Here is a 26,754-nt window from a genome sequence, read left to right on the forward strand (position 1 = left end):
CTGCAACAAAGTAGCCAGAAGACTACCAGCGACATTGTAGCACCTAATCCTGCTGACTTTCTCAACTGTTTCCTGGTAGTGCATGCTCTGGGGTCTGCCTGCCTTCTCCCTGCACTAGAAGCCATGTAGAAATCTCCCGTGGGTCGATGGAATCTTCCCCCTGCTTAAGCAGGCACCAAACTTCAGCTTCACCTGTACTCTGGGTCCCCTCTGAACCCGACGAGCTTGGCCCCTGGATCACAGATGGTAGACCCAAGTGACCAAGACTGTCCAGTTGTTGCGCCACAGGCCGCTGCGGCGCCTCACGGCGGAACCGCAGGGGAAGCCGTTGCGTCTCCCGACCGGGCCGCGGAGGAAGCCGCGGCCCGTGTCAAAGGTCGCGGCACCCGCGGCGGCCCTTTTCTCCGGCCGCGTGCTGTTGTGAGGACACAGCGAGGCCTTAGGCCCAGAATTGGGTCACGGTTCTCGCCGCGCACAGCACGCGACGCGGACATGGTTGTGGAGTGTCTAGGCCCTAGCATTACTTACCTGCTACACACCTTCAGGGCCTTCCTCTTCCTCATGCATGGCTTTGAGGCATGCCTTCTCCTTCCCAGCATGCTGTGCACTTCCCTTCTTCCCTGCATGCATCTGTTCCTTTTGTACAAGAGTATATTTTCTATCTCTAGCTATAGCTCCTTCCCAAGCCAAGATGGTGGTGTTACTTCTTCCTGTTTATCACTTCCTGTCTAGGGGTATGTAAGGGGAATCATTTTTTCTTCTCATTGCGTTGCAACACTTCAGCAGTGGTGGTCACGCTCCGGCTGGTCTTCGTTTGGGACGCCAGTCGTTCTTGTTCTGTCTTCAGTCTTCCAGATTTCCAGGATCCTGAGTTCTAATCCTTGTGTCCTCCTTCTGTTTCAGGGAGTTCCTGTTGGAGGTTTTTTCCCCCTTGGGGGTTTTCCCTCTGGGACTCCTTCTGGAGGGCACGGACTGTGGTGGCTTACTATTGTCAACAGCACCGTGGCTACCAGAAGGGGTCGCCCCTACCTTGGTCAGAGCAGGACTTGCAGGAACCGGGGCCGCTCACCATCCCTCTCCAGTACCGACGGTGAGGGTGAATCGTGACAGATTGCAACGCCCAAAACTTCAGTTGCTGACCGGAACCATGGAGAATCCCGTGATGAGTACGGAACCAACAAGTCAAACCTTGCTCCTGACTATCCAACAACAGGCCCAAGAACTCAAACAGCTACGAACCGAAAATACGGCTTTCCGACAAGCCTTAGCCTCTGGAACCACGGATGTTCCTACTGTTTCTGCAAACACACCTAACTTCTCTGGGGATCCTAACAAATTGCGAGAGTTCCTAGATGCCTTGACAGTCTATTTCGCATTCCGTCCTTCACAGTTCATGCAAGACAAGACTAAGGTTGGATATTTGATCAGCGCTCCATCTGGCCCAGCCTTGGCCTGGGCAACCCCTTTGGTGACAGGCAATGATCCCAGCCTGTCTAATTATTCAAACTTTGTCGCTGCCTTTAAACAAATGTTTGAACGTCCTGGACTTGAGTCTTCAGCAGAAGAAGCTCTATGCGATATTCAGCAAGGAAGTCAGGACGTTCTACAATACATCACACGATTCAGACAGTTGGCAGCTGAAACTTCTTGGGTGGAGCGTACTTTGGTGACCCTGTTTCTCAGGGGTCTTAGGGATAACATCAAAGATGAACTAGTGCACTCCGCCAGAATGGAGAACCTCAAGGGTTTAATGGATCTGACCCTTGCGATAGAATATCGTCTAAATGAGCGAAGGGTGGAGAAGAAAAAGAGTTGTATACCATCACACTCGATGACGTCCCGCGCCCTTCCTTATCGCTCCGAGGAGACTCGTTCTGAACCTAAAGGTACTACTGATGAAGAGCCTATGCAAATTGACATGGCACGAGGGCCATTATCAACTAGTGAGCGGGAAAACAGGCGAAGAAAAGGACTTTGCCTTTACTGTGGTGCTGCTGGTCATCTGCTTCATACCTGTCCCGTCCGTCCAGCCAAGCCTTTGGGAAACGCCAGCTCCCGTCCTCTGTGAGAAGGGTGAGGACGGGATGTTCCGAGATACCTTCCATCTGTTCCTCAAGGGAAGAAATAACTGTTCTTTTCCTCTTACCCATCACATTACAATTAACAGATGGCCGTGAAGAAAGAGCACTGGCCTTGCTGGATTGTGGAGCCAGTGGTATCTATCTAGACGAAACCTGGGCCATGGAATGACAGATTCTGCAAATACCCAAGGAAGTACCAGAGCAAGTCCACACAGTGGTTGGTTCACTCCTAGCCTCGGGACCTGTCCCGCATACCACTCCTACCTTATGTCTGCAGTTCGGGAAAAATCAAGAAAATATTTCCTTCGACTTAATATCCTCACCGCATCACGTAATGATTCTGGGGATTCCATGGCTAACTCGGCATAATCCCTACATTAATTGGGAAACCAGAACCATTTCTCTTTCCTCCCACTTTTGCCAACACCATTGTTATTTAGCAGGAACCTATTGGTCCCCGAAGAGTTTCTTACTAACACCACCTAAGGTGGGATGTTCCATCAACGTCCTACAAGGAGTACCCAGACATTATCTAGAATATGCTGATGTATTCCAGAAACCAGAAAGGCCAGAACTACCACCCCATAGAGAATACGATTGCGCCATTCCCTTGGAATCAGATGCCGTGGTTCCTTTTGGGCGAATGTATTCTCTAACCGAGCCTGAGAAAAATATCCTCAAAGAATATCTAGAGGAAAATGTACAAAGTGGTTTGATTGCCCCTTCCTCTTCACCTGCAGGGGCTCCTCTCTTTTTCGTACCAAAAAAGACGAAAGACTTACTTCCTTGCATAGACTTTCGAGGATTAAATAAGATTACTACTAAGGATCGCTACCCTCTGCCTCTTATTAAGGACATCTTAGAAGCTGTCAGAGGGGCTAAGAAATTTACCAAGTTAGATCTTAGAGGAGCATACCATCTTTTAAGGATAAAGGAAGGTGATGATGGAAGACCGCCTTCAGAACACCTTTCGGCCATTATGAATATCGGCTGATGCCTTTTGGACTAACCAATGCTCCCTCCATCTTTCAAAGATTCGTGGATGCTATTTTTTCTGATCTTCTACACCAGACAGTGGTCGTCTATCTGGATGACATTCTAATATTCTCTGTTCACCCAGAACAACACACTAAACATGTACTCCAAGTATTGGAAAGGCTTAGACAACATCATCTATTCTGCAAGCCAGAAAAATGCGAATTTGACCAAACTGAGGTAAAATACTTGGGGTATTGCATTAACCAAGTAGGTGTTGCCATGGATTCAGACAAGATTCAAGCCATTCTGGATTGGCCATCTCCCTCTTCCATCAAGGAAACTCAGTGTTTTTTGGGATTGGCCAATTTTTATCGACAGTTTATAGCTGACTTTGCCCAGAGAACCAGTTATATTACACAAGCCCTTAAGAAAGACAATCTAAGGAAGGGTTTTTGTCACCAAATTTGCCTTTCAAGAGTTAAAGAAGGCCTTCATTCAAGCTCCCATTCTACGGCATCGAGACACCACCAAACAGTTCATCGTCGTCACGGATGCCTCAGAAAGAGCAATCGGGGCTGCCTTGCTACAAAAACAAGATGATGATGGGCTAGAGCACCCTGTATTCTATCTCTCACACATACTATCAGACTCCGAACGTAACTATTCGGTGTTAGAACGAGAACTACACGCCTTGAAGACTGCTTGCACGGAATGGAGACACTTTCTCATGGGATCGAAAGAACCTTTTGAGGCACGGACAGATCACCGGAATTTACAGTGTTTGAGAAACTTTCAGTGCCAAAATAGTCGGCAGGCTCGGTGGGCTTTTTTTTTTAGTCAATATGATTTTTACATCACGTATATCCCTGGTTCTCAGAATATTTTGGCAGATGCCCTATCCCGTCGCTACCCTGTGTGTAGTGATTCTCCTGTACAAAACCTATTTGAAAATGATAAGATCATTGGCCTAGTACAGAAATTCCTAGACAAGGTTAAGACTGAATATTCCAACCTTGAAATAACCGAAATGAACAATTTACGACCGCAGCTTCATAAAGGCCAGGAATACTATTATTACAAAAAAGCCTTGTTTCTACCTACTAAGATAGTCCAAACAGAAGCCCTACGTATGTCCAACGACTCTCCCATCGCAGGTCATCGCGGAATGAAGGCTACCCAAGAGCTCCTGCTTCGCTCTTTTTGGTGGCCCACAATCAAAGCAGATACTGAGGACTATGGTGGTCATTACAACCCTGGCGGACGGTGTAAAAGGTGCGGTAATACCGTAAACAGGCCGGCGGACAAAAAAAGGGAATCATGACCCTGGCGGAAACCGGCAACAAAGACAGCCACTTTAACACACCGCCCGCCACAGCGGTACAGACAAGCAGCGCGGCGGTTACCGCCAACAGACAGGCGGGAGACAATGTACTGCCCACACTATTACAACCCGCCAATCCGAAACCTTTTCCGGGGCGGATGCACCGCAGATAAAAACACAGCGGAAACAGCTTTTGCTATGGGAAAACGCTCACCTCAACACATCCCACGAGGAACGAGGACACCGTGGAGCCCGAATTACAAATCCTACCTGCCCTTGTTTTTCTGCTCCTTTACGACCAACAGCTACGTAGGCGCAGAAGATACCGGTGAGTACTGCACCTACGACACGGGGGAGGGGGGAGGCAAAAGTTAGGGGGACACCCACCAAATACCCCCACCCTCGCATATCACAACATACACACCAATGCAGTCACAAAAATCACAGTAACAACCCACAATCCCCCCGGAAGAATGCGAAAATCGGGCAAACATTGTAATGTGCCAATATACATGTCATACAAAAATATACAGATATATATATCTCAAAATCACTCTTATTCACACATACAATCCGAGAAGTAGTGCAGATATGTACACAGCAATGTCCGTGCACCAACAGTCCAAAAAAGCATGGGCGAGGCCCACAATAGATACCTGACCAAAATTGGAGAGAACACTGCCGGGCATCAGATAGAAACACTACAGGCACCTCAGGAGGAAGGGAAGTGGGGGCACCTCAGCCAGATGAATGCGAAGTCAGATCCACGACGGGGCTCCATGCCCATTGATGTATCTTGGGAAGTGCAAAGCCACAGTCTCTCAAGTCACTACAGTGGGTGTTTTTCCCACTGTGCCATCCTGGGGAGTGCAAAGCCACAGTTTCTCAAGTCACTACAGTGGGTGGTTTTCCCACTGTGCCATCCTGGGGAGTGCAAAGCCACAGTCTCTCAAGTCACTACAGTGGGTGGTTTTCCCACTGTGCCATCCTGGGGAGTGCAAAGCCACAGTCTCTCAAGTCACTACAGTGGGTGGTCTGCCCACTGTGCCATCCTGGGGAGTGCAAAGCCACAATCTCTCAAGTAGATGCAGGTCTCCACTGGTTCTGGAGGGGGACTGGTGCCCAGACTGGATGAGTCTCCACGTGAAAGTACCTGTCCTGTCACTGTCCCAGCTGCACATGGGATAAGGATGCCTGATGTGGCGGTCCATTCATTCCTAGACGGTGCATGCCCTGTTCAGTGGTGCTTTGCCATGGCGGTCTTTGCCCTGTTCAGCGGTGCTTTGCCATGGCGGTCTTTGCCCTGTTCAGCGGTGCTTTGCCATGGTGGTCTTTGCCCTGTTCAGCAGTGCTTTGGCATGGCGGTCTTTGCCCTGTTCAGCAGTGCTTTGCCATGGCGGTCTTTGCCCTGTTCAGTGGTGCTTTGCCATGGCGTTTCAGGACTGTTCAGCGGTGCTTTTCCATGGCGGTTCTGATACAGACATTGGTGTGTGGCATGACGATCTCTACACTGGGCATTGGTGTGTGGCATGACGATCTCTACAATGGGCTTTGGTGTGTGGCATGATGTTCCATCATTGCCCAGCGGGCTGTGGCATCCTGGCCCCTCATGGGCTGTGACTCCGGCGGTGGTCTCCTGACCTGTGACGATACTTGTGCCCTCCTGGGCAATGACTCCTAAGAATACTCTGGGTTGGTGACTTTAATGCCCATCTGTGCGAGCCAGAGTTCTTTGACTGTTGTGGACTCCTGGACGAGAATGACAATCCCATTCAACACTTCAAACATTCCCCGTATGGGAATGCCCTTAACTCTTTGATAACAGTAAATTCTCTTTCTTTCCCCACACCCGCTATTAAAGGGATACTAACATTTGTAAGGGGAGACACTCATAGCACTATTGACTATATTACTTACTCTAGAGAACTATCCCCTATTACAGGACAATTCAGGGTTACCCCGACCTGTTTTAGTGACCATAACCCCTTGTCCATTGTGATTAATTTAGATCTGACAAGCAACTCAAGAAGAGGGAAGCGGCACCCTGCTATGAAGCTTTCATCCCAAAAAGGGCTCACAATCAAATGGGGGAAGATAAACAACAATATTTTTTTTTTAGATTTATTTTTTAATAAATGGCCAGATGTTATGACATCTCTGGATGAAGATAAGGCCCCCCATGAAATTATTCGTGCATTCTCCTCTCTGACAAAATATATGGCGGAGAAATTACAGCCTCCACGAGCTAATAAAGCCCATGGCCAAAGATGGTTTAACCACGCATGTACCACATCCTTAAGCAAGCTAAAAAAAACAACCAATGCATTTCCCAAAGATCGACAAGCAATTAAGATTGCCAGGAAAAACTATAAAGAAGTCCTTGCCAGAAGGAAAGTTGAACTAAGTGAATTTGCGTGGGAGGAATTGATGGCTGCAAGCAAAATCAAAGATACAACTGCATTTTGGCGTGTGGTTAACTCTTTACTATTGAGCGATAAATATGAGACGCCCATGGACACTGTCATTCCAGCCAAGACTTGGGTCGACTACTTTAAAAAACTTTCGCCATAGAGACAGATATCCAATCAGAAATGCTAAATTGTTTGAAACCTGCAGGAAATGATCAGCTAAGTTTGGCTTTTAGTAATATTATAAGCGTGGATGACGTTAAACAAGCAATTCAAGATAGTCCATCTGAGAAAGCCCCTGGCCCAGACAGAATTCCTGCTGATTTATATAAAGCACTTCCAGATTTCTGGGGACCACTGCTAACCAATGTCATGAGATCGGCTGTGGTAGGCCCTCTAGTAGATTCTTGGAAAGAAGCGATCATCGTCCCGATTTTTAAGAAGGGAGATAGGGCAGACCCCCTGTGCTATCGCCCAAATTCTTTGCTGGACAGCTCAGTTAAAATTTTAGGCTGAGTAATTTTAAATAAGTTAGAAGAATGGGCGACTGATTCTCACTCCCTCTCAGAAATACAATTTGGCTTTCGCCCAGGGGTGGGCACAATCGAACAAACTCTTAATCTGACACTTATAGTCCAGAAATATACTAAAGCCAAAAGGGGCTGTATACACTTATCATTTATAGATCTCTCCTGCGCCTTTGATACAGTTAGCAGGGAGAAATTGTGGAAGGTAATGTTGGGTATGGGCGTGGATAAAGACATAGGGGGTCATTCCGACCTTGGCGGGCGGCTACCGCCGCCCGCCAGGCGGATACCGCCATGCGGCTGCCAATGCGGCCGCACTCACGCGGCCCCCATTCCGACATTCCCGCTGGGCCGGCGGGCACAAACCAAGTTTGCGCCTGCCGGCCCAGCGGCAATGAGGCCGCAACACAGGAGCCGGCTCCTAATGGAGCCGGCGGTGTTGCGGCCATGCGACGGGTGCAGTTGCACCCGTCGCGCTTTTCACTGTCTGCTATGCAGACAGTGAAAAGCTGGCCGGGGCCCTGTTAGGGGGCCCCAGGACACCCCTTACCGCCAGTCTCTTCCTGGCGGTGCAAACCGCCAGAAACAGGCTGGCGGTAAGGGGGTCATAATCCCCAGGGCAGCGCTGCTTGCAGCGCTGCCCTGGCGGATTTTCCCCGCCGGGGCATAAACGGCGGGAAACCGCCGGGGCATAAACGGCGGGAAACCGCCGGCCCCGGCAGTGCGACCGCGGCGGTACCGCCACGGTCAGAATATGGAAAAAAGCACCGCCAGCCTGTTGGCAGTGCTTTGGTCATTTTTTCCCTGGCGGTCTCGGACCGCCAGAGTCAGAATGACCCCCATAGTTATATTACTTAGTAAACTTCATGCCTGCACAGAGGCTCGGGTCCGTTACTCCCGGGAGGGAGGCCTGACAGAGAAATTCCCCTCACAAAAAGGGGTCAGACAGGGATGTATTCTTGCCCCTTTTCTCTTTCTCCTGTATATAAATGGGCTGGAGAAATTCTATGTGAATTAGGGAAAGATTCCCCAGTTATCAATAACTCTCCAGTCCCTGTACTCTTATATGCGGATGATGCAGTGCTAATTTCAAGGACAGCAAATGGCCTTCAGATATTACTGAATGCTTTTAATACTTTTGAGGAACCTTGGTCTTAAAATTAACAGAACTAAGGCGGTCATTCTGACCGCGGCGGTCGGCGGTCGCCGCCCGCCAAGCGGTTCCCGCCGAAAGACCGCGGCGGCCATTCCGGCTTTCCCGCTGGGCCGGCGGGCGACCGCCAGAAGACCGCCGGCCGGCCCAGCGGGAAAGCCCCTTCAACAATGATGCCGGCTCGGAATGGAGCCGGTGGAGTTGTAGGGGTGCGACGGGTGCAGTGGCACCCGTCGCGATTTTCACTGTCTGCACACCAGACAGTGAAAATCTTTGTGGGGCCCTGTTAGGGGGCCCCACGGCACCCGTTCCCACCATCCTGGTTCTGGCGGTGGACACCGCCAGAAACAGGCTGGCGGGAAGGCGGTCGGAATCCCCATGGCGGTGCTGCAAGCAGCGCCGCCATGGCGGATTCCCTGGGCCAGCGGGAAAGCGGCGGGAAACCGCCGGCTCCCCTTTTCTGACAGCGGCTTTACCGCCGTGGTCAGAATCGCCCAGGAAGCACCGCCAGCCTGTTGGCGGTGCTTCCGCCGCCCTCCGCCATGGCGGTCATGGACCGCCAGGGTCAGAATGACCCCCTCAGTCATTTGTTATGAAGTCCGGTCCTAAATTAGCAAAAACAAAAAAATTTACTCTAGATGGGCATGAAATACTTAAGGTCCCACATTTTACGTATCTGGGGGTCCCCATTGATGTAGATTTTAACTGGAAGTTTTTAGTTATTATACGCTCAATACAATTCCAAAAAACCATTGAAGCCGTTTTTAGGTTTGCAAGTAGACTCCGGCATAAACCTGTTAAGGAAATGATGACTGTCTTCACTTCTAAATGTCTCTCTATCGCGACATTTGGAGCTGGGGTTTGGGGGCTTGCAAAATGTACAGGACTCCAGATTATAGAAAATAAATTTCTAAGAAGGCTACTATCAGTCCCTCAATCTACATCAGTAAAGTTGTCATAAAGAAGTAGGTTTGAGATACATATCTAGCTATATAAAACTTCAACCTCTCATACTATGGGTGAAAATCTGGACTAAGCCTGAAGCGCTTCTCTGTAGAAAGGTGATACCGGACTGTCTCCTTCTGTCACGTTTTCTAGATATACCCTTGCTTAGATATGTTTATCTCTCTCTCCTATCATTAGGATTAGGAGATTTGTTTCTCAAACAAGATACTCTAACAAAACAGGACATTAAGAAGGTTAAAGACATATTCTGGCAGAAAAATCAGGACATGGACCCAGCCTTTAGTTCAATGAGATTATGGACGAGTTATGAGACACAACAACTTCAACCAAAGTTGTATCTGACCATTATTAATCATGAGCAACAAAGGTTCTTACTCACAAGACTACGTCTAAATACCTTACACTATCTGGTAGCATTCCCAGTTGCTGGAACCTGGTTTAAGAACCTTCCTCCTTGTTGTTGCGACGGAAAGTCATCTCAAAGTACATAACATTTTATGCTTTTTTGAACTTTATATACTGCTCCAAGAAAAAGGTTTTTACGTCCGCTATTTCAGTCTAACAGTATTAGAACTAGCCAGCTTGCTTATTCCCACTTACATGATTTGGGAAACAGGGACATAATCCAGGCTGTGCAAAATTTTATATATGCTGCTCATGGTGCTCGGAAAATGTATTAACAATGTTTTTAGACATTTTTATGACTGTGAAATCTGTATGTAATTAATTTATTTATTTTATGTCTTTTATGGTCTTTTTGCACCGAATAAAGTAAAGTAAAGAAAGAAAGACTCCGGCTGTGGTCTCCTGACCTGTGACGATACTTGTGCCCTCCTGGGACATGACTCCGGCGGTGGTCTCTGGAGCAGTGACGATACTTGTGCCCTCCTGGGCTGTGACTCCGGCAGTGGTCTCTGGACCAGTGACGATACTTGTGCCCTCCTGGGCTGTGACTCTGGCGGTTGTCTCTGGACCAGTGACGATACTTGTGCCCTCCTGGGCTGTGACTCTGGCGGTGGTCTCTGCACCAGTGACGATACTTGTGCCCTCCTGGGTTGTGACTCTGGCGGTGGTCTCGGGACCAGTGACGACGGTGCTGGCGGTTGTGTCTGGACCGCAGGGTATGATGGCGCACTTCTCCGCCGTGACACTCACAACAGGCTGGGCAGACTTCCTCTGGACCTTCCACACCTTTGTTGGAGTTACAGCTGACTCACCAATCGCCTTCGATCCCATGTCACTTGTTGTCCCACCAGGAGTCTTAAGACGGTCCCGTCGTCCACTCTCCATTTTCACAGCCTTTACAGGGGGTGGGCTGCCAGTGCCTTGGCTCCGGGTCCTACTGCCTGCCCTGGTGGCCGGTGCACTCCAAAAACCTGGAACACGCACCACTGGTACTGGAAGCTTTTTGGCTGAGGCGCTACGACGGGACTGATGAATTGGAGGGGGGGGGGCAAAAAGGTCAATTTGACAGAGGGACAGTTTCTGATGAACACTGGAATGGGTAGCTGGAGGGGGTCTGGGAGTGGAGGAAGAGGAGGTGGTTGTAGGAGGTGTCACTTTAGGTGTTTTGGGTGCAGGTACTGGAGGCTGTTGTGACGTGGATGGATGTTGGGTGAGTGATTGCCGGCATTTAGGTACTTTGGGAGGGGGTGTCACAGACACATTGGGAGAGGACACAGGGGACGTGTAAATGGCAGTGGAGGTGGTGAGTGCAGGTGAGCGGCTTGTGGTGCTGGGTGTCCTGGTGCGAGTCCTAGTGCCTGTAGATGTGGTGCATGCAGGTGTGTGTGTAGACGAGACTGGGAGGGAGGAGGGAGAAGAGGAGGAGGGGATACAGTGGAGACAGTGGATGTTGCTGTGTCTGTATGTGGGTGAGGCTTGCGTGAGTGCCTGTGGTGTGTGTGGTGCCTCTGTTTGCTTGAGCTACTTGTGTGTGTTGACTTGTGTGCATGCTGGTCTGTAGGTGTGCTTGGGATGGGCTGGGGTACAGGAGATTGGGTCTGGGTGGAGGAAGTTGGAGGGGGAGGCTAGACACAGGGACAATGGCTGCCATCAGTGCTGAGGCCAGAGATTGCAGAGTTCGCTGAAGGACAGCCTGACCAGAATGAATGCCCTCCAGGAATGCATTACCGTGTTGCAACTCCCTTTCTACACCCTGGATGGCATTCACAATGGTAGACTGCCCAACAGTGAGTGACCTGAGGAGGTCAATGGCCTCCTCACTGAGGGCAGCAGGGGTGACTGGGGCAGGGCCTGAGGTGCCTGAGGCGAAGGTGATGCCCACCCTCCTGGGTGAGCGGGCACGAGGCGAACGCTGAGGGGCTGCTGGGAGGGCGGTGCTGGTAGGGGGGGTGGCGGCTGTACCTGTAGAAGTGGGGCACACAGGTGGTGCCGCCACCACAGGGGACCAGCCATCGGCGGAAGAGTCCGTGTCGCTGGTTGGTGATCCGGTGGCCACTGTACCTCCGCCTGATGATGCTGATGTACAAAAGGACAGGGAGAGCAGGAAAAGGGGGGAGACAGAACAAAGAGTTTTAGTGCATGGCATACCGCTACCGTTGGCGGACAAGACCGGCGCAGCAGCCCCCTGCATTACGTCGTTCTCCTGACCTCTGCACATGCAATTTCTGGGACATGGCCTACATGGCAATGGTGGGAATCTGCGCACATTGATGCCACAGGGGCAAGTATACCTCAACTTGGCACTCTGCTGAGGTGGGGTTGAGTGCCACATGGCCTACATAACGGAGGGGCCTTGCCTACCTAACTCGCCCTGGCCTAGGGACACCCACAGCCCACCTCTCCCACCCAGACCCCTCCACTGCACGCAAACTCCACTGAATGATGTTGTACTCACCCCCTTGTGTCTGCTATGATGTCCTTAAGCGCCCATCCAACTCCGGGTAGGCCACCGCCAGGATCCGGAACATCAGGGGGGTCATGGTGCGACGGGCCCCCCTCCCACGTTGGGAGGCCATCCCCAGCTGAGCCTCCGCCGTCTTCTTGCTGCAGCGGCGGATGCCCTCCCATCTCTTACGGAAGTGGGTGCCCCGTCTCTGGTGGGCCCCCAGGGTCCGGACCTCCTTGGCGATGGCACGCCAAATGTCCCTCTTCTGGTGGGCGCTGACCTACATGACATGCACAAGGAAAGAGGAACAGTCATTACTAACTGCACCGTCAATGTGAGTGGCTCCCTCCCTACTCTGGCCATGTGGCCCATTCATTCCCATGCATTCTATGTACTCTGCCCCCTTCCCTCTTCCACCCAGCCCTCTCCACCCAGGCCTAGCCCATACAACGTGCTCCCTGTCTACTAACCTGTTGGTCAGGAGGACCGTAGAGTAGCGTGTACTGGGGGAGGACCCCATCCACAAGTTTCTCCAACTCCTGTGCAGTGAAGGCAGGGGCCCTTTCCCCAGATGCAGCAGCCATCGTCGCTTCCAGACCGAGGTCACAGCAGCACTAGCAGTGTAGGTCCTCTCCTGTCGAAGGTCAGGTATCTAGTGAGTGAACAGATAGAAAATGGCGGTGACGTCCGCGGCGGTGCGCATCATCACCGCCGGCGCACCTGTTCATTGGCTCCTGGGACCCATAGGGTCCAATGTTAAGCATTGCGCCGCGGTCTACGACCGGCTACCGCGACCGTGTGCAACGCCAGCGCAGTTACCCCACAATCCCATTGTCCCAGTTTAGAGGTCAGGCAGCCGCCATTTCAGGGGCCCACATGGCTTCATTTAGTACTGCGTGACGCATAGCTAGGCCTATACTCAACACACATACAGGAAGGCTTTTTTGTCTGGTGTAGTCTTGTGTGTAACTGTGGGTACATACCTGGAGGAATAGTGACTCATTCTTCGCTGTTGTCCTTCTTAGGCACCGTCAGCTGGGACATATGAGAAGATGGCGGAATCCTCCGGTGTACCGACCGCTGGTGGACCTGTTGACAATGGAAGAGCGACATATCATCGTCACCTACCGGTTTGACCGTGCCACAATCCAGGAACTATGTACCCAGTTGGAGCCAGACCTGATGTCACCAATCCGCCATCCGACAGGAATCCCCCCTGACGTGCAGGTGCTGTCAGTGCTCCATTTCCTTGCAAGTGGGTCATTTCAGACAACAGTGGCCATGGCATCAGGGATGTCCCAGTCTATGTTTTCCAACGTGCTGTCCAGAGTGTTGTCTGCCCTGCTGAAACACGTAAGGAGATACATCATTTTCCCTGAGGTTGAGGATTTGCCTACAGTGAAAGGTGACTTCTATGCCCTTGGACATATCCCCAACGTCATGGATGCCATTGATGGGACCCATGTAGCTCTGGTCCCCTCCCGCAGGAGTGAACAGGTGTACAGAAACCGGAAGAGTTATCATTCCATGAATGTCCAGATGGTCTGTTTGGCAGACCAGTACATCTCGCAGGTAAATGCAATGTTCCCTGGCTCTCTGCATGACGCCTACATCCTGCGGAATAGCAGCATCCCTGATATGATGGGTCAACTCCAGAGGCACTGTGTATGGCTATTGGGGGACTCTGGTTACCCCAACCTTTCGTGGCTATTGACCCCAGTGAGGAATCCCAGGACCAGGGCAGAGGAACGGTACAATGATGCCCATGGGCGGACTAGGAGGGTAATCAAATGCACCTTCGGCCTTCTTAAGGCCAGGTTCAGGTGCCTCCAAATGACAGGTGGATCCCTATTCTACTCACCGAAGGTGTGTGACATCATCATCGCCTGCTCCATGCTCCATAATTTGGCATTGCGATGCCAGGTGCCTTTTCTGCAGGAGGATGATCCAGATGACGGTGTTGTGGCAGCTGTGGAGCCTGTGGAGCCAGTGTACAGTGATGAGGATGAAGCTGAGGATGAAGAAAACGACAACAGGGAGTCAGTCATACAGCAATATTTCCAGTGACACACAGGTGAGAACATATTCTGGTTTAAAATTACATTAACTTTCACACGTCTACCTCTATCCTGTACCTACATTTCACTCACTATTTGTTAATTGAGTTGTACCCTTCCATTTCAGTTTCACAAGTGTGGTAACCTACGTGTCAACTGCTTGCATCCTTCAAGGGCTTGTGATGTGTGACATTGGTATGTTAGCCTTACAATGGGTAACCCATTATGACACTGTAATTGATAATACAAATCTCCAAATCATAGACTGACTCAAGATTTTTTTGGCTTTCAAGGGTGTTTATTTAAGTGCTAAAAAAATCTAGGAAGGTTGTAAAATGGTGATGGGTGATGGTGGAGGAATGTCCATGGCAGAGTCCAGTCTATTCGTCTCACAGGTGCACTGCCCATCTGGGCATTGGAAGTGGAGCTGGGGCAGTTCCAATCTGGACAGGGTGACAAAGTGGGACAGTGGGGGGACAATTAGGGTGGTCTTATTTCCTGGCGGGGATCTTGCCATCTTGCTCTGTCCTGTTCCTGGAACTCAGGGACCGCTTGCGTTGTGGTTGTCCGTCTGCAGGGGATGGGGTGCTGGTGTGGTGGTCCTGTGGCGGGGCGTCCTGTCCACTAGCGCCGGCGGAGGTGGTGGGCAGTTCGCCGTCCTGGCCAGTGTCAGGGGCCCCTTGGAGTGCCACGGTGTCCCTCAAGGTCTTTTGAATGTCCGTCAGCACCCCTACGATGGTGCCCAGGGCGGAGCTGATGGTCCTGAGCTCCTCCCTGAACCCCAAATACAGTTCGTCCTGCAGACGCATGGTCTCCTGCAACTTGTCCAGGACCGTGGCCATCGTCTCCTGGGAGTGGTGATATGCTCCCATGATGGAGGATAGGGCCTTGTGGAGAGTTGGTTCCCTTGGCCTGTCCTCCCTCTGTTGCACAGCAGCCCTCCCAGTTCCCCGGTGTTCCTGTGCTTCTGTCCCCTGGACCGTGTGCCCACTACCACTGCCCCCAGGTCCCTGTTGTTGTTGGGGTGGTGGGTTAGCCTGGGTGCCCTGTAGTGGTGGACACACCGCTGATTGACCTGTCCTGGGTAGGGAGGTTTGGGCCCACTGGGTGGGTGCTGTGCTGGTGTTACCAGAGGGTGGCAGCTCGGTGTTGGGCTGTGGCTGGGCAAGGGGAACCGACTGGCCTGAGGCCCACGATGGTCCGGGCTGGTCATCAGGATCCAGTGGGGCAGAGCTGCTGTCGTCACTGTGGGCCTCTTCTGGGGTTGGAGTGGTGTTGTCTGGACCCTCTGGTGTGGTGACGTTCCTTCGGGTTCCTGCAGGGGTATAAGCACATGATTATTGCATCTGTGTGTGTAATGGTGTGCAATGGTTGGGTGTGCGTGATCCCCAGTGCAGGCATTCCTGTGTGGGGGCTTGTGTGGTGATGGTTGGGGGGGGTGTTCTGGGTATGTGCAGTGGGCATGCTTTAGTGAGGGATGCCCATGCTTAGTTGTGTCATGCAGGGCTTGGTGTTGGGATGGGTGCTTGGTGTCATGGGTAGATTGGTGAGGATTTGGGGTGATAGGGGAGGGTCTGAGGGTGGGGGTGTGTGATAGCATGCTGGTAGGGTGGGGGATGTGATAGTTAAGATTTGACTTACCAGTGTCCCATCCTCCACCGACTCCTCCGAGGCCCTCAGGATGCAAGATGGTCAGGACTTGCTCATCCCATGTTGTTAGTTGTGGGGGAGGATGTGGGGGTCCGCCGCCAGTTCGCTGCACCGCGATGTTGTGCCTGGAGACCGTTGAACGCACCTTCCCCCATAGTTCATTCCACCTCTTCCTGATGTCCTCCCTATTTCTTGTGTGCTGTCCCACGGCGTTGACCCTGTCCACTATTCTGCGCCATAGCTCCATCTTCCTGGCTATTGATGTGTGCTGTACCTGTGAGCCAAATAGCTGTGGCTCCACCCGTACGATTTCCTCCACCATGACCCTGAGCTCCTCCTCGGAGAAGCGGGGGTGACTTTGGCGTGACATGGGGTGTTATGTGTGATGTGTGGGGTGGTGTATGTGTTGATGAGTGTGGTGAGTGTAGTGGTATGTGGTGTTTTGTGCGTGGATGTTGTGTGGGTGATGGTGTTGTGTGCCTCTGTGTGATGGGGTTGTCAATAGCTGTGCTGTGTCTCTGGCCTTCTCTCAGAATTTCTGGTTGTAGGGGTTTGTGTGTGATGTGGGTGTGTATTTTATATTGTGTTGGGTGTGTGGGAGTGGTGTGTGTATGTGTATCAGGTGTGTGTATTTGGAATTGTCCAATGTGGCGATGTTTTGTATATGTGTGTATATTTTGAGCGCAGCGGTGTGTACCGCCTATGGAATACCGCGGTTGAAAGACCGCCGCGTGGATTTGTGGGTCGTAATAGCATGGGCATGTTTCTATTGGCGTGGAGGTGGAGGATTTGTTTCCGACAGTTTATCGCTGACCTTTGGTGTGGCGGTGTTGTGTGGGTGTCTGAATTTCGGAGGATTTCGTACTGTGTGTCATAATAGCTGTGGCGGTCTACCGCGGCGGTGTATTGGCGGTCTTCTGCACGGGGGTAAGCGCCTTATACCGCCAATGTTGTAATGACCCCCTATGTGTCTTCTTGTCCCATCTGCGCACAAGCCAAGACACCTTGCAATAAACCAGTAGGATTACTCCGTCCGTTACATGTTCCACCAGGTCCGTGGCACACTATATCCACTGATTTTATGTGCTCTTTGCCTCCTTCGGTTGGGAATCGGGTAATAATGGTAACGATTGATTCCTTCACAAAAATGGCACATTTCACGGCATTAAGGAAACTACCTACGGCTAAGGAACTAAGTCAAATCTTTATTCAGGAGATCTTTCGGCTTCATGGCCTGCCACAAGTCATTATCTCAGATCGGGGTCCCCAATACATCTCTCGATTTTGGAGACAATTTTGTAAGACACTAAGAATAGAGGTGGCCTTATCATCAGGTTTCCATCCCCAAACGAATGGACAGAGACAGAACGGCTGAATCAAGGCCTTGAACAATATTTACGTAGTTTTTGTAATGCTACGCAGAGTAATTGGTCTACGTACCTACCACTTGCAGAATTCTCATACAACAATTCAGTACACAGTGCTTCGAAAGTCTCCCCTTTCTATTGTTCTTATAGATTCCATCCAAAGGCCTTTCCTATTCCTCTTAAAGAAACCTCCAATCTTCCTGCCATTACCTCATATGTCCGGCAACTACGGTGTATCCAACGTGTCATACATTCAAATCTTTTAGCCACTAAAACACGCATGAAAAGAATGGCTGATAAGAAACGTTGTGAAGCCCCGCGTTATCAGATCCACGATAAGGTCTGGCTTTGCTCTAAATTCTTACCTCTCCGACTAACCCAAAATAAATTTAAACCTCGATATTATGGTCCATTCCTGATTCTTCAGAAGATCAATCCTGTGTCTGTTCGTCTTCGCTTGCCTCTGACTTGGAAAATACATCCTGTATTACATGTATCACAACTCAAACCCTACATCCCTGATCTTTTTCGCAGACAATTCACCTTTCCTCCTCCTCAATTGATTGATAACGCGCCTGAATACGAGGTCCAGGAAATCTGTGACTCCCGGGTTTTCCGTAGTCATCTCCAATACCTCATTTATTGGAAGGGCTACCCTATGAGTGAATGCTCCTGGGAAAACGCATCTTCGGTTCATGCCCCTCTTTTGTTCCGTCGTTTTTTCCGTCTTTTCCCTCACAAACCTGGGGCCTCGGGGGGGAGCTACTGTTGCGCCGCGGGCCGCTGTGGCGCCTCCCGGCCGAACTGGGCTGCGGGGGAGGCCGCGGCCCGTGTCAAAGGTCACGGCGGCCCTTTTCTCCGGCCGCGCGCTGTTGTGAGGACGCGGCGAGGCCGGAGGCCCAGAATTGGGTCACGGTTCTCGCCGCGCACAGCGCGCGACGCGGACATGGTTGTGGGGTGTCTAGGCCCTCCCCCCTAGCATTTCTTACCTGTCACACGCCTTCAGGGCCTTCCTCTTCCTCATGCATGGTTTTGAGGCATGCCTTCTCGTTCCCAGCATGCCGTGCACTTCCCTTCTTCCCTACATGCATCTGTTCCTTTTGTACAAGAGTATATTTTCTATCTCTAGCTATGGCTCCTTCCCAAGCCAAGATGGTGGTGTTACTTCTTCCTGTTTATCACTTCCTGTCTAGGGGTATATAAGGGGAATCATTTTTTCTTCTCATTGCGTTGCAACACTTCAGCAGTGGTGGTCACGCTCCGGCTGGTCTTCGTTTGGGACACCAGTCGTTCTTGTTCTGTCTTCAGTCTTCCAGATTTCCAAGATCCTGAGTTCTAATCCTTGTGTCCTCCTTCTGTTTCAGGGAGTTCCTGTTGGGGTTTTTTCCCCCCTTGGGGGTTTTCCTCTGGGACTCCTTCTGGAGGGCACGGACTGTGGTGGCTTACTATTGTCAACAGCACCTGGCTACCGGAAGGGGTCGCCCCTACCTCGGTCAGAGCAGGACTTGCAGGAACCGAGGCCGCTCACCATCCCTCTCCAGTACCGACGGTAAGCCCAGGGTGAATCGTGACAGAATACCCTTATCCTGCCATTCTAAAAGTGTGTACCACAGAGAAGTAACACTTTGCATATATAATTCCTTGTTAGATATTGCATGTGTTGTAATGTCCTGCAATTGTCTGTTGGCTTTCATTATGTATTGTTCACAACTTTTTATCACAATATTGCCACCCTTATCCGCAGGACGTATAATGATGTTTGCATCTCCAGCTAGCGTCTCTAAAGGTTGCTGTTGATCTATAGTAATATTATGTTCTATCCTTGTCCTGTTGGTCATTCTGAGTTTCTTAAGATCTTTGATAACATAAATGCTTTTCAAGAATTAGTTATCAAGTGGCATGCACAGTAAGAAAGTAGAGATCGGTTTGCATCCACTGGGACAAGGGTCATCATGTACCAATTCGAGAGCATTAAGTACATCATAGGGCTGTTAGGATCAGTTTCAAAGCCCTGTAGTTCATGCAGGATTATTAGTGTTTCTACATCTTTAACCTGAATCTGACTTGACAAGTTTGTATGTTCATTACTGTTGATACTTGTAGCTTCAGGGCTACTCTTGGAGGAATGCCACTTCATCAACTTGAGTTTTCAGTCAAAGTTCTTTTGCGCACAAAAGGATAGTCCAAAACACATTGTTATTCTTTCTCAGTATCAGTCAATATCCTCTTAAATAGGTTGATGATGGTCTTATCAATCATCTCTTTCTCTATGATATTTCCGCATCCGGACTTGCTCTCATTCCCATCCGTCCTGTTTGCTCTTATCCATTTCTTTTTGTTTCTGTGCCATAGCTTTTCTTTCCTCTGCTTGCAGCGCCCCTACCTCTAACTCTTCCTCTGCTGCAAGGCCATAGACCTGTGCTATGGTGCCCCTAATTTGACATTTCCTGAGTATCCTGACGGCTCCTTCTATAGATATATATATATATATATATATATATATATATATATATATACACATATATGTATATATATGTATATGTGTATATATATATCAAAACAAATCCCTTTCAGGGTTAGAGTGAAGTATAAATTATGCAAAAAAGAATAGAGAAGTCTGGGTAGTTGTCAAGTTTAGGTGGAGAGCAGCTCTATTAAGGAGCACCCTGCAACACCAGCAACACTCTAGATTTGCTCACCTCAAATGTCTGTTTATCTAGCAAAGTTTTTAAGCATTGGATCAGCACAGTGCTATCCATGCCGAGCTAGATAGTGACAAAGTATTTTGCCATTTGTACAGCAAAGTCTTTAAGCATAGGTTTGACACAGTGTCAACCTTGCCGAGCTGTAAAATGGCAAAAGCCATTTACCACTCCAGGAACAGTATTAAAAGTAATAAAATACCGTCCAAGCCAACCTGGAATGAGTAAAAGCAACCCCTGACATGTGTTTCGCTCTCATTAGAGCTAATCAGAGAGGTTTAGCTTTGTCCAGACTCAAGGTTTAAATCCCCAGGATAAGTAGTTGCATACTTTATTATGAATTTTGATTCTAATCTTCTTAACTCCTGTTCTCTATTACCTCCTCTTATAGGGATTGGGATGCTATCCAGAACACAACATTTTAAAAGGTTCACATTCTTCTCGTGAAAAGTTGCAAAATGTCTTGCAATGGGATATGTTCTGTCCTCCTTGGAGACAGCCCTCATATGTTCCAACACACGCTACTTAGCCTTATGGATTGTGCTGCCAATGTAATATTTTTTACACTGACAACTTAAAGCGTAAACACAGAAATCTGTATTACATGTCAAATGTTTTTTTATAATAAATGGTAATATTTGTGGACATAATTGGACTTGTTGACAGTTATTGCTACCCTTGCACGCTTTGCACATTCCACAGACAAAGAAACCCCATATTGGTGACTGTCTCATTTTATCTGTAGATTGGATTAAACTTCTACATAAATTATCTTTCAGGGACCTTCATCTCTGAAAAGTTTTTTGAGGTTTCTTTGTAATGGCATCTGCTAAGTGTTCTTCTATTCTTAAAATCCCCCACTATTTACTTAAACCCCGTCTCACTTCCCACGTTTTGTTATGAAAATTTGTGATAAATCTTACTGGTTGATGTTCTTCAGTTTTCTCTTTAGACTGGGGCACTAATAGTTTTTCTCGATTTATGGGTAACACCTTTCTGCATGCATTGTCTATACGTTTACAGGAGTACCCTTGCTCCAAACGTCTCTTAGCCATAATTTCTACTTCCTGAAGGAAATCTTTTTCGTCACTGCAATTTCTCTTAGCTCGCAGTAATTCCCCATACGGAATACTGCAAATTAAACTACTGGGATGACAGCTATTTCCATGTAGCAAGCTATTTCCTGCTGTTGACTTATGGTATAATGTACTAACCAATCTTTTGTCTCTGACCTGTAATTTGAGATCTAAAAACTCTATTTCCGAACTATGGACATGTGCTGTAAATTTAAGAATAAATTGATTCACATTCAATTGTTGGACAAAATCTCTTGCTTCATTCTCATTCCCCTTCCAGATACAAAAAATATTGTCAATGTATCGGGCCCATAGGACAGCGTGTTCTTCAAAAAGATAATTATTATATACAATTTGCTCCTCCCACCAGCCTATGTATATATATATATATATATATATATATATATAGTGAAATCCAGTGCAGTTTATTCAGCAATAAAACTAGCCGATGATTTTCAGCAAAGCATCGTCTTGATCAGGGTCACCATTTGGTCAAGGGGGTGCAAATGAAATGGGGGGGTTCGCAAAATAGGCTTGAAATCCAATGAATTTTACATAGACTTTTGTATTTTGCGTAGTGGGAAAACTGCCAGCTGGATTTTGCTGAAATTTGACAGCATTAGATATTAGGGTGTGCGGATGATTCATTTGGGTACTTCAGGTAAGTAGAGTAAGCATTTCTTGAAGTTACAAATTCTTTCAAATTATGTTGCACAATCCTACTAAAGTAGCTAGGAAGCCCAAAAAAATAAACTAGATTGCATATGTAAAGTTTCAGATTTACATCATGAACAACTGAAAGACCAATTTATGGTCACATGTCAATGGAAGCCTATAATCAAATACATAATGAGTAGAATATATTTTAATCTCCATAGGTTTTCCTTGCATGCTCTCAAAATAATACTGTGCTCAACAAGCCAATTGAAAATCATCTTCCTTATGTACTCCTGTGCAACAGAATTGAAAAGTGACCTAGCAGTGAGATACGCAAACCACTGTATGGAACACATAATTAGACAAAAAAGGTAATCTTATTTTTTATTACAATGACTGTTTTTCATTAAGTTTGAGATTCATATTTAGCACAATTCTACTAAATGTACCAAGGAAGCCCAAAAAATAAACTAGACTGATTATGTAAAGTTTCAGAATTGCTACATGAACAACTAAAAGATAATTTTTGGTCACATAATTATGTAAACCAAAAAACAAACACAATAGATAACAAATCCTAACAATTATTGGATTGTGGTTCCCTTGCATCACTCATGGTGTTACATAGGCAATACAATACTTAAGTAACATTAACATAGGAATGCAAGGCCACCATGTGTGGTTCTGCATTGATTGGTAAATCTGGGGAAACACAAGACAGGGGAAGCACTGCTGCTCAATTTTATACACATTTGAGTGCCACGCCACTGTAGTCACTCCACTGTACGCTGTTCCGCTCTATGCCACTCAACTCTACGTCTCTCCACTATACAAGACTCCACTGTATATCACTCCATGCTGTGCTGTTACATTGCATGCAATGCCACTGTACGCCAATCCAGTCTATGTCACTCCACTGCATGCCACTCTGCTGGATGCTACCCTAATATCTGCTATTCCACTGTACGCCATTCTACTCTATGCTACTCTGCTCTACTCTATTCCACTGTATGTCACTCCACTCTAAAACACCCCACTGTACACATTTCTACTACTGTATATGCCACTCCACTGTATGCTACTCCACCCTAAACCACTCCAATGTATGGCACTCCACTCTATACTACTTAATTCTATGATATTCAATTGAACCCCACTCCAAAATATGGTACTGCACTGTATGGTATAACTTTTTACCCCATGCCACTGTATGCCACTCCAGCCTATGCCACTCCAATGTACGCTACTCCACTATACACTATTATACTCAGTAGCACTGCATTGTACAACACTCCCCTCTATGCCACTCCACTCTACGTAATTACAGAGTTAACAACTCCACCCTACGCCAGTCCACTCTATGATATTACACTGTATCCAACTCCACTCTACACCTCTTCAGTGTATGCCACTCCATTATTTGCCATTCCACTATACACTACTCCAGTATATTCTATTCCACTATACCCAATTCCCCTCTTATGCCCCCAAACTCTATGCTTATCCACTGTATGCCACTCTACTCTATGCTACTCCACTCTATGCCTCCCCAGTGTATTCCACTTCACTCTACACCACTCCATTCTACGCTATTCCATTCAACGCCACTCTACTGTATGCCACTCCACTGTATGATATTACACTCTACCCCAATTCAGTGTACACCACTCCAATCTCCACCACTTCACTGTATGCCACTCCACTATATGCTATTCCAGTCTACACAATTCTACTGTACACCATTTCGCTCTACACTATCCCACTATATGACACTCCACTATAGACTACTTCACTGTATGGCACTCCAGTGTACACCACTCCGCTCTGCGCCACTACGTTCAACACTAGGTCCATTGGCTACCACTCCTCTCTAATCCTCACTTCATTCTATCTCACCCCACTATATACTGCTTCACTCTACCCCACTCCACAGTACACTACTCAGTTTACACTATTCCAGTGTATGCCACTCCACTCTATGCTATTCTATTATATGCTATTCACCCTACTCTATTCTACTCTATGGCACTCCTCTGTACTCTACTCTATGCCATTCCACTGTACAATACTTCATGCTATGGTATTACACTGCACAAAACTTCACATTTTTGCCCCTCTACTGTGTGGTATTCCACTCTTCCCCAAAGAACTGTACCCCACTCCACTATAAGCTATTACACGGTACCCCACCCCACAATACACCAACCAGTCTAAACCACTTCACTGCATGTTATGCCACTGTATGCTACTACAATATATACTATTCCACTTAACACCACTTCACTGTATGCTACTACACTATAGACCACTATACTCCACACCACTCTACTGAATACTGCTAGACTCTATGCTATTCTACTTTATGCCACTCTACTGTATGACACTCTACTTTACACCACTCCAGTGTACCCTCCTCCACTCTATACAACTCCACTCTGCAAAACTCTTCCTCGCTCACAATGTTCTATTAGACTCTGTTTCACTCTATCCCTGTACACTCCACTGTCCAAATTTACACTTGACTCTATCCCCATATATTCTCTTGTACAACACTCTGCTCTACTCTACGACAGTTTCCAATACTGTATGACACAGCAGTGCACTCCACTGTATGAGAAGCCACTCCAATGTATAAGTTTCCTTGACTATGCACTGTGCCACTTCAATGTATGCCACCCCACCCCATGCTAAACCACCACACCCTTCTCTACCCTACACCACTCCAATGTTCAAACCTCCACTGTATTTTACTGTACGCTATTCCACTTTATGTTATTCCACTTTATGTTAATGCACTCTACGTCACTACAGTTTACATCACTTGATTCTAAACCACTCCACTGTATGACAATCTCCTCTACTCTATATAAATCCACTCTATAAAGGTCTACCACACTTCATGGCACTCTTTCATATTCTACTACACTGAATCCCCGTACACTGCACTGTCAAACTCCACTCTAGGCCTATACACTCCAATGTACAACACTCTATTCCACAATACTCTTTTTTGTATGACACAGTACTGTATTAAACTCCACTTCAATTTATTACAAATTACTACCTATGCCACACCAGTACACTCCACTCCATGCCATGCTACTCCACGACACACCAATACATTCTATTGTACTTCAGTCCACACTATATTACATCACTCCAATTGACTTTAATCCGCTGTACCAGACCTTTCCCCACTCTACACTACTATATAACAATCCACTCTACAGAGCACCACTGTTTTATACACTACTGTACTCTATGTAACTCACTCTACAACACTCTACTATACTGTTTGGCACTCTCCAACACTTTACCCCTGTCTATCACCCTTTACCCCACTGTACTAAACTGTATGCTTCTGTACAACACTTGACTCCACTCGACTCCACTCTACAATATTCTAGTCCACTATACAAAACTGTATGCCACTCTTTGTATGTCACTGCACCCCACTTTACTCTACTTTACTCCAGTGTACACTGTACTCTGAAACAGTAATCCACTCAACTCCACTAATTTACTGTATGCCACTACACTGTCTGCCACTCAATGCCATTGTACTCCATAACACTCTATGCCAAAGCACTGTACCCTACACGTCAACACTGTACTGTACACCACCTCACACAAAAAAAAAAAACTAGACTGCATGCCATTCAACTAATGTAGTCTACATCACTTTACAACACTTTATTTAATAGTGTTATGACACTTCACTCTACTGCACTCCACACCCCTATATTCTACACCATGCCACTCCAATCTAACACTTTACTCCACTCTATACTGTCCCACTCCAGTGTAGTGCACTTCACTATATTTGACTCTTCTACACTTTATCCCACTCTACGCCACTATACTGCAGTCAGCTCTTTGCCGCTCGACTGCCTGACACTCTACTACACTGTATATAACTCCATTCTACACTGTACTTCACTCTATACCTCTCTATGACACTCCACTTCATGCCCATTCAATGTACACCAATGTACTATACTGTATGTCACTCAACAGCACATCACTCAACTTCTCACATGTCCACTATATGTAACAGCACTTCACTCTACAACCTCTCCTCTATTTTACTCTTTGACACACCACTTCACAATACTACACTCTGTGACACTCTGCTTCACCCTTCTCCACTTTAAAATACTCTACTCCACTCTATGAAAGCCTACAACACCCTCCTCTACTGCTCAACAAAGCATTCTGCTATAGAACTAATTCTCCTGTCTACAATACTTGACTCCACTGTATGAGACGCCATACCACTACACTATATAACACTTTACTACACTGCATGATACACTACCACATTCTACTCTATTCCACTCAATTCCAGTGTACAATCTACAACACACCAGTCTATGACAATAAACTTTACAACACTCTCATCCACTGTACTGTGGAAGACTCTACATAGCAACTCTTCACTTGCAACATTGAAGAATAGGATTTGAAGCACATTTTTACTAAAAATGAAAAAAAAATTGAAATTCAATTAAAACACAACCGTTCCAGCTTTGCTATAGCTAGGAAAGTTTATTTTTCCCTATACCAATTTTAAACTACACAAACCTTAAAAAAAAAATCTGAATCTTTTCAACTCGCAAAACAGACTACACTAAATATAACTCATCACTCTACCATGCACTGTGTTGTGACAAATAATGTCATTTGAGAAGGTATATGCTGTTATGAATGCCATGGTTTCACATGCTATAAGTGATGTATTTTGCAAGTGTATAAACAGTGAGAATGAATGAGTTATAGTTAATCTAGTGTTCCGAATGTTTATAGTTTGTGTGGTTTAAGCTTGATTTTATATGGAAAATAAGATTTCCTAACTATAACCAACCTTTAACCTTTGTTTTTTTCATTGAATTAAAAAAAATAATAACATATATATATATATATTTATTTATACACACACACACATCTATTTACATATATT

The 26,754-nt window shown here is 47.5% G+C and overlaps 1 long non-coding RNA gene across 3 annotated transcripts in view; it reads right to left on the reverse strand.

Moving 5' to 3' along the window:
* The window catches only part of LOC138249127 (uncharacterized), a 256,140-nt gene that overhangs the window by 161,808 nt on the left and 67,578 nt on the right, over positions 1-26,754 (reverse strand). The gene's annotated exons all lie outside the window — the stretch shown is intronic.

This window comes from Pleurodeles waltl, chromosome 8 (genome assembly GCF_031143425.1).
Source record: "Pleurodeles waltl isolate 20211129_DDA chromosome 8, aPleWal1.hap1.20221129, whole genome shotgun sequence".
Lineage (NCBI taxonomy): Eukaryota > Metazoa > Chordata > Amphibia > Caudata > Salamandridae > Pleurodeles > Pleurodeles waltl.